General features: G+C 45.4%; 1 long non-coding RNA gene across 2 annotated transcripts; it reads left to right on the top strand.

Annotated features, from left to right (window-relative positions):
* The first annotated feature begins 402 nt into the window (after positions 1–402).
* Positions 403–6,533, top strand: LOC309845055. 2 transcript variants are annotated; one of them, XR_014301004.1, is made up of 4 exons: positions 403–643; positions 4,543–4,825; positions 5,410–5,467; positions 6,219–6,533. It is a non-coding gene; the product is annotated as an uncharacterized lncRNA (long non-coding RNA). The 2 variants fall into 2 exon arrangements; XR_014301005.1 differs by lacking the exon at positions 6,219–6,533 and having other exon boundaries at positions 5,410–5,656.
* The last annotated feature ends 2,746 nt before the right edge of the window (positions 6,534–9,279 follow it).

The raw sequence follows: 9,279 nt of genomic DNA, 5'->3' as shown, positions 1-9,279 counted from the left end.
CTTGGTTTCACCATGTCCCCATTATTTCATGAATTAACCGAAACTTACTAGGTCACACCAGGAAGGATCGATAGCCGCATTTTTTCCCTGACAACAAATTTAAGATGAAACTGGTAACATAGAGGAACCAACATCTCTTACAGCAAGCCAGTAGACTAGAGAGGAATTTGTGACCTAGACTTAAAACGTTTGCTGATCATAGATTAGCCTAGTCATCATTCTAAAATAGCCTAGTGTGTGGATTATTTTAAGGCGATCTTTGCACTGAAGGTATGCTACTGTAAACAATTAATTAACCAATCAATTTACCCTTTCACCGCCATTTCTGGAATGCAAGACAATGCGCTGGCCCCTGGCCCAAAGGAACTCAGTCAATGACAGAGACAGAATGGGACTTGGTGGAAAAGAAGTTAAAACAAGCACGTGCCCTGCTGGTTTTTGGTGAGGAGAGGACAGAGGGCATTTAGAACAAAGCTTTCTAAGGGACGCCATGCTCGAGCTATACCGTGAAGAACACCTTGCAGTTGTGCAGAGGAACGGAGCATGGAAAAACCCAGAAATGGAGGCAGGGAGGAAGACACAAGCACCTTGGCTGACGAGTCGCATCAGAGATCAGCCGCTGGTAGGAACGGCCGCTCTCTAGGTGAGCCAGACTCTGAATGGAAGGGAGGGGGTGCCCAGAAGCTCTGGGGGCCGCCTCCATCTGGGGCCGTGAGAGGGGAGGGGAGCCGCTGATGGGCAAGACTGTGGTGGATGCAGCCTTACACAACAGCTGCTAGAAGAAAATTCACACAACCAGAGGACGGGGTGTCTGCGGTCTGGCGAGCCAGGAGCCAGGCGGAGAGCAGGGAGGAAGGAGGTGTGAGCTGAACATGGCTGTTTGAGGTTGCAGAGGGGGAGAGAGACCTCTGGGTGTGGTAGGGTCTCAAAGGGCTCTTTGGGAGGACAGTCCTCTGGTGAGTTTGTGCCTGATTCATGGAGACTGTCTCAGTAGACTGTTAACATTTCTTTTAGAAAGTGGGCTCAGATCCACCCTCTAAACATTCCTGGATAATAAAGCTTCCCTAATGTGGCCTAAAGTCACTCAACGGTCGGAAATGACTTTTCAAAAAATCAAATGATATGTTGATTTCATTTTTAAACACTTCTCTGTGGTGAGACACTTAACACGAGACCTGTCCTCCTACCAAGTTCCGAGTGTGCCATCCGGCCTGACTTGATGGAATCAGACAGCCTGGGGCCCCCTGCACTGAACAGATCCTAACAGGAGGCACTCCCTTTCCAGTCAAGGTCACCAGTCACATCAGGATGACAAATATACGTGTTAGCTGACTGAATTCATTACAGCACACACTTGACTGCGTCACAGAAATGCCTTTTTATTGTAAGGGGAGGTTTCTTCTAGTGTGAAGAAGTTCCATGAACTGAAGGTATCCTGGAAAGCTTGGTGGCCATCTAAAATGAAAGAGAAAAACTGCCCCTTCTGCTGCAGAGGTTGTATTTCTAGTCTGTTCTTAATGGGAATTCTCTGAACCGTGAGTTCTATAGAAAGAAGCGAAGTCATAGAGTCGTTGTGGCTGGGCAGGGGGATGAAGAGAAAGACACAACAAAGAACATGGCTCCAGCCCGTTGGCTCTTAGGACAAATGAAACTCTAGGCGGGAAGGACCTTTTTGTTCTTCCTGTAAAGGAAAACAAAAAGATGCCTGAGACATTCCTCTAATGGTCAAGCCTTTACCTGAGAGGAAGGGAAGCACACGATGCCATTGAGATGACACATCTGTCTTCTCCGGGCCTGGGGAAGGGGTAATCCTCTCTGCTTGCACCCCTGCGGGCAAAATGGCGTCTGAAAGAGCAGAAGCAAGGAAAGGAGAAGGAGCCATTTTTCCCGTGAATATCAGCTGAAGATTCACTTTTCCTTTGGTCTCAGGGTTTTACCCCCAAATCTACTCGTGGCTGTAAACATTCTGGCACTCAGAGGTTTGAACTCGGTGGGCTTTCCTGAGAGGATGGCGTGAAGGACTTTTGTTTGAATGTTCCGTCCGGGGCTTCATCTCCCTGCAGTCTGAGACACTTCCCTGTGTTGTAACACTTGGATCTTGTTCATGGAATCTTCCCCGCTTTCCAAACAGATGACCTCTCACTAGAAGATTCACTTATCTCTCTCCCCCTGGCCCTGTAAACCAGTCCAGCAAAGTCTTAACTTGCAACAAACAGGCAATTCACTCTACCAGAAAACACAGTTATCTAATCTCCCAAAAATGACACCTGGCAAGTTTCAAACCATCATGCCATTTGACTCGTTTCCATCAACATTTCTTCTTACAAACAATGATAATAATGCCTTTTTAAGTCTGAGGACACTGCAACCAGTGGAAAATAAAATACTACTACTACACCACCTGATGAAGAGTGTCCAGTCCAGATGAGTGTTTGAAGATGTGTCAACAGTGTTCTATGGAGGACAAATGGGCTCATGTATCATTCATCAAATGTTTATTGGGCCCTGAATGTGTGCCAGGTCCCAGCTTGTTGTTAGAGCTACAAATGGTCTTTGTCCTCATGGAGCAGATAGTCAAGGAAGGAAGATAGACACGCAATACAGCAGGTGAAAATTTCTCCCATCACCACTTACTCGCTGATTAAGAGGGAGAATGAGTATTTGCCTTTTCAGATGGGTCATTTCCACATAAATGTCCTCACTGTTGTCAGACATTCTTTTTCCTGTGAAAGTGAATGATTTTCAGATGAAAGAATGGAAACAATTATTTGTCAAACCAAAAAGTACTTCCTTTTGCCATTAATCACGTTGCTCAACATCCATGTAGTGAGGTCAGTTTTTCATACAGGTTACCAGGAAGGAGACAGGCATGACAAATAAGCCCTCTTGGGCCATCTATGTGTAGACAGACAAGCCAAGCTAGAGGGCGGGGACCCCAGCCTTGGAGGACAAGCATCTGTAGCGTGCTACCAGAAACACCAGGAGCGGGGTGCCTGGTTGGCTCAGTCATTGAGCATCTGCCTTCAGCTGAGGTCATGATCCCAAGGTCCTGGGATCGAGCCCTGCATCAGACTCCCTGCTTGGTGGGAAGCCTGCTTCTCCCTCTCCCACTCCCCTCTACTTGTGACCCTGCTCTCTCTCTCTAGTAAATAAATAAAATCTTAATTAAAAAAAAAAAAAAAGAAAAGAAAAAGAAAAGCCAGAAGCTGCTCATCCCATCCATGGCCCTCCTGCCGGGAAGGACGGCACCTGAACTCACAGAGAGAGACGGCAATGTGAGAGGGACACTGGGAAAGAGCGGCCAGATGGATTGCCCTGGGTCCATTTGGGCTGCCAAGAAACAGACAGGTTCCCCACTTGCATCTAGCCACCCACGTAGAATAATCTCGGGACGTCCGGAGCTCCTCAGACCACTTCTCAGAGCTTCAGGAATATCTCAATGGCCCAGGATTTTGTTGCAATGCAGATTCAGAGGCTCTCGGGGAACCTGAGACGCTGCACTTCTCACAAGCTCCAATGAAGCTCATTACCGGAGGCATTAGGAAGATGATAGATTATACCCAGCTCAACTACCGCAGCGGCGTCCTCCGGCGTCCTCCCGAAGGGAGAGGCTGCCGAAGACACGAACAAGGAGACAGGAGAACCAGGACAGGGAGAGTGCCCCAAGGCAGAAGACAGAAGCAGATACCACGTTGTCACATCCTGCAAAAGGATCTCGCAGATAAAGAGGGAAAGGCATGTGCCAGATTGAGCTCAGAGTGACTGTAGTAGTAAATTCTTCGAGCCTTTCTCTGGTGAGTTTCAGTGGAGCGGTCACGACAGAGATTATATTCGGAAGAAATTCAGACACTGACCAGGAGGAGAAAATGCATCGTAGTATTTTCTACTCACAACACACGCTGGGATAATATCATCTCTGACGACCCCAAAATTCTAAGGAAAAACTGGCAAGTGAACAGAGTATCTATTTACGGTGTCCAATGTGATGGTTTAATGTACTTGTGTGGTGTGAAATGATTACCATAATCAAGGTGATTAACACATCCGTCTCCTCCCCGATAGTTTTTTGCGGGGAGGAGTTGGGGTAAGAACACTTAAGATCTACTCTTCTGGCAAATTGCAAATTATGAACTATAGCCACCATATATTTTGCTAAACACTCAAAAGGCCATGTGGGCATCAGGAACTTACTTCAGATCCTAGTGTGTCAAAGGACAGGAGGGTCTGACCTCCCCTTCTGAGTCTGTAATGTCACTCTGCTCGATCTCATGGGAAAGAGAGCTATAGAAAAGAAAGAACACTCAGGGTATGACAGGCAGCCACACTGGAACTGTAAAATGAGCAGTGGGGACGGCGGTGGGGGACAGTCATTTCAGGCTTACTTGATCCCTGGATGGACCCCTCTGCCTCTCTCCTCGACTTTGGAGGAAAGGGGAGGATTTGTTAAAAAATAAAAATGTCTTTGAGAGGTACTTTTTGCTTTACTCCAAAAACTCATTTGCGTTTTTTAAGTAACACAACATGACCCAATCTTCCTGACAGTGTGGTGCTTCGAGAACATTTATGGGGCCTTCTAATCGGTCACTTCAACATTCAGTCGTCCCCGGAAGCCTTCCAGAGGACCAGCCAGACTGGTTGCAGCACTTGTGATTTCTGCTATGGTTGTGAATAGCTGACTGACCTGTCTATGTGTCTGGTGGATGTGAGATTTCTGGAGCGCAGGCCCACTGTCTACTGAACTCACTACGGTCAGTGCCCTGCTGGTCACCAACACACGGAGGGAGGCTAATGACTGATCTGCGTATGCTGGATGACTAATGCAAAGGTAAGAAGCCGTTCAAGCAGCAGGGAGTGAGCGTGCTGGTGTGGCTGAGATGCCCTTCCCATTCTGGGCTTGGGAGGTACCCTCAGATACCAGCTGGCCCCACACTGTAGCATTTCTGCTTGAAATCCGAAGGGAGAACTTACATCCGGCCAAGCATTTTTCTAAAAAAAGATATTTATTTATTTATTTATAAAGATTTTTATTTATTTATTATTATAAAGATTTTATCTATTTATTTAACAGAGATCACAAGTAGGCAGACAGGCAGACAGAGAGAGAGGAGAAAGTAGGCTCCCCCCTGAGCAGAAAGCCCAATGCAGGGCTCGATCCCAGGACCCTGAGATCATGACCTGAGCCGAAAGCAGAGGCTTTAACCCACTGAGCCAAGTATTTTGCTCCTGTATATGGCAAATGTTCTATCAGTCTTTATTTGTTTTCAACTTTGTTACCTATATGTTGTTATGCAGCAATTATAACTGTGTGTCCTGCTATCATGCATTTTATTACTTCTACCTTTGGGTCTTGTTCATGACTGTTTTCTTCACCAGAATTCTACAAAAATAACCTTCTGTGTTTTCTTCTAGTATGTTTCCAGGACTTTTCAGTTGTTCCTTTAGTCATCTGGAGTTCAGTTTGTATATGGTATGAAGTCATTATTTCATGTTATACCCTCCCTATCTATCCTGGATGATCCCAGTTCTTCCTTCCCATACCATTACTTAAAGTCAGTACCTTCCACACTATTCTTTGACAGTCTGCACCATCTCCACACTCTACACTCTGTCCTACTGATGTATGTATCTATTCTTGTACTGTATCATGTTGTCTTAATTACTGTACCACCATAATAAATTCTAGTAACTTGTAGAACAACTTTTCATTTGTGAGTTTTGTTTTTCAAAAATTTTAAACTAGTTTTCACATTTGTTCTAATGGATCTATTTAACATAAACCTATTTATTTAATTATTATTTTTCTATTTTATATGATATAATATAATATAGAAATATATGATATATAATATATAATAATTATATTAATTATTAATTATATAAACATAAATCTATTTAACATAAACCAGGTGCCCCAAGATTTTATTTATTTGGGGTGGGGGGGAAGAAGCAGATTCTGCATTGAGTGCAGAGCCTGACACAGGACTTGATCTCACCACCCTGAGATCATGACCTGAGCCAAAATCAAGAGTCAGAGGCTTAACTGACTGAGCCATCCAGGTGCCCCACTTCCTGCTAAGCATTTGTGAAGACACATGAAGAAGGATGCATGAACAAAAGAGAGAATTTTAAAGGTACTGATGATGTAAGGGTATGGTTATTTTTGTTCCTTTTGGGTTTTTATTGGAATTCCAGCTAATTAACATACCATGCCATATTAGTTTCAGGTACAGAATTTAGTGATCCTACACTTCCAGTACGACGCCCAGTGCTCATCACAACCAGTGCCCTCCTTCATGCCCATCACCTGTTTCAGCCCCACACACACCTTCCCTCCAGTAACCCTCAGTTTGTTCTCTACAGGTGGGTCTGTTTTCTGGCTTACCTCACTTTCTTCAACCTCCCCATGTTCACCTGCTTTGTTTCTTAAATTCCACATAGGACTAAAATCACATGGTATCCTTCTCTCTCTGACTGACTTACGTTGCTTAACCTTTTACCCTCTAGCTGCATCCCTGTTGTTGCAAATAGCAAGATGTCCTTCTTGTTGACATCTGAGTAATATTCCACCATCTATATATGTCACATCTTTATCCATTCATCATCAGTCGATGGCCATTTCCATAATTGGCTACTGCTTGATAATGTTGCTGAAAACACAACCATGCATGTATTCCTTTGAATTAGTGTTTTTACATTCTTTGGGCAAATACCTAAGAGTATAATTGCTGGGTCATAGGGTAACTCTATTTTTAACTTCTTGAGGACCTCCATACTGTTTTCCAGAGTGGTTGCACCTGTTTGCATTCCCACCCACTGTGTAAGAGGGTTCCGTAAGGGTACAGTTAGAACACAGTTCTAACAGCGTTTTACAGATGTTGAACCTGGGGGCGGGGGTGCCCGTCCATATTTAGGTCCTGTTGTTCTCCTTTCTCCGGGTCCTAGGTCTGCAGAGGCCCTAACTTCAGGCTCCCCGGCCCAGGCACGGAGGCCCTAGGTCTAACACCCGCTCTGCTTTCCTGTCTGCAGAATCCCATCTTCGGAAATTTCTAAGACCTCGAATGCACTCCATCAGAGGTTTCCTGCAGCATCTCTACCACCCGCAAACACCGTTGCACAAATGTGCACAAATGTGAACCTCAGAAGATGAGATTTTCCTTCACACGCTGTTGACGCCATTCTGAAAAATGCTCATGGAGGAGCCTGAGAAACCCGTGTGCAGAATGCTCTCAGTGAGATGCCTGCTGTGGTCTTCTGGGTTATTTTAGAGAGGTCCTTCAGTGAGGGCAGGGCCCTGTTCCCGGAGGGCTTTCGCAGCTCCTTTACAGCCTTTTTTCTCCAGGCCTGTCCTTGCTTCCCTGGGATCAAATGTCCCCCCTTCCTCCCCATCCCCATTCTCCGGCCCCCAATCCCCGCAGCCGCTGTGGCCAAAAGTTCTTCCGTTTTGACAAGTTGCCTTGTTTGTTTTTTGCAGCTTAACTGTAACATGCTTCCCAAATGTGGGAGTTAGAAAGTATGGGTTTTCCCAGAGGAAATGCTCCTCTCTCCCAGTTTGTTACATCTTTCTTTGGACACTCTGAGAGCTTCATCACTGCCATTCATTCAACACCATTTGCTGATCTCAGAAGGCAGCAAGAAAACCTTTAACTATATCCTACCTATCCCGCTTTATAAACCACCTGATTTTATTTATTTATTTATTTGACAGACACAGATCACAGGTAGGCAGAGAGGCAGGCAGAGAGAGAGGAGGAAGCAGGCTCCCTGCTGAGCAGAGAGCCCGATGCGGGGCTTGATCCCAGGACCCTGAGATCCTGACCTGAGCCGAAGGCAGAGGATTAACCCACTGAGCCACCCAGGCACCCAATCTTTTAGGAATTTATTGTGAGCAACTGATTAATTACACTAACTGCATATGTGAAACTTTCCTTTTCATGATCACTTAAAAAACAGGTTCATGTCCTGATTATTAGAGCCACCAAACACTGTGAAACTGGCAGCATGTTACAACTAGGGGGTCTGAGTTCTAGCTGCCTCTAGACCGCAGTGACCGGTGGGGTCTTGGAAGAGTCATTCAGCCTCTCTGAGGCTCAGTTCCTGTGTAACGAATTGTTGGGCTGGATGGTTTCCAATCTCTCTTTTAAGTGTCATCCTCTATAATTTTAGAAATGGCCATGGGAAAACTATGAAAATTCGTATTATCTAGGAAGAAAACAGAGACCGTGTGTCAGCTCATCGTTCTTGGTCACGGTTGGCAGCAGCTCACGGCCACACACGACCCTCGTGCTTGGCTAAGGGAAGCAAGCTTTTCTGCAGCAAATATGAATTTCTGTTAAAAGGAGAGACAGAGAGAGAGAGAGAGAGAAACACCTGGGGGGCTCAGTGGGTTAAGCGGCTGCCTTTGGCTCAGGTCATGATCCCAGGGTCCTGGGATCGAGCCCCACATCAGGATCCCTGCTCGGCAAGGAGCCCGCTTCCCCTCTGGCTGCCTTTCCCCTGCTTGTGTCCCACCACCCCCCACCACCTCTCTCCGACAAATAAATAAAATCTTTGAAGAAAAAGAAAAAGAAAATCTGTTGAGAGTGGGGCATAAACAGCACACCATTACTGACTCTAGACTGCCTTAGGGTTTTGCGGGGTTTAGACATTAGGTCATTTTTTTTTTTTTATAAAGATTTTATTTATTTATTTGACAGAGAGAGACCACAAGTAGGCAGAGAGGCAGGCAGAGAGAGAGAGGAGGAAGCAGGCTCTCTGTTGAGCAGAGAGCTCGATGCGGGACTCGATCCCAGGACCCTGAGATCATGACCTGAGCCGAAGGCAGCGGCGTAACCCACTGAGCCACCCTGGCGCCCCTAGACATTAGGTCATTTAATCTTCACTCAATTCTTGTCCTTTATTCTAATTTTACCAAATGAGAAACCATTTTTGGAGATAGTTACTCAGTTGAAAAGAGGCAGAAGCAACATTCAAGCCCATTTCTACCTGATTCCATACACACTCATACACTGTCCAAGGACCCATGCTGCTTCCAAGGCATGAAGGACCATACTTATGAATTTAAGAAAAGTAATTTTTAAGAAGGCTGATTAATATTAATTTTCATCATTAGATTTCCAGGGAGCCCACTATCAGAGTAGCTAAAATGAAAAAGTTGGACAATACAAGTATTGGGGAAGGTCCAGGACCACCAAAATTCCTAAACACCACAGGTGGTATAAAGTTTGTTAAAACCACTTTGGAGAACTTTTTGACAATATGTACTAAAGCTGAGCAAACTCA

Source organism: Mustela nivalis (genome assembly GCF_964662115.1).
Source record: "Mustela nivalis genome assembly, chromosome: 12".
NCBI lineage: Eukaryota > Metazoa > Chordata > Mammalia > Carnivora > Mustelidae > Mustela > Mustela nivalis.
The sequence above is the reverse complement of the archived record's forward strand: the minus strand, read 5'-3'. Positions and strand labels throughout refer to the sequence as shown.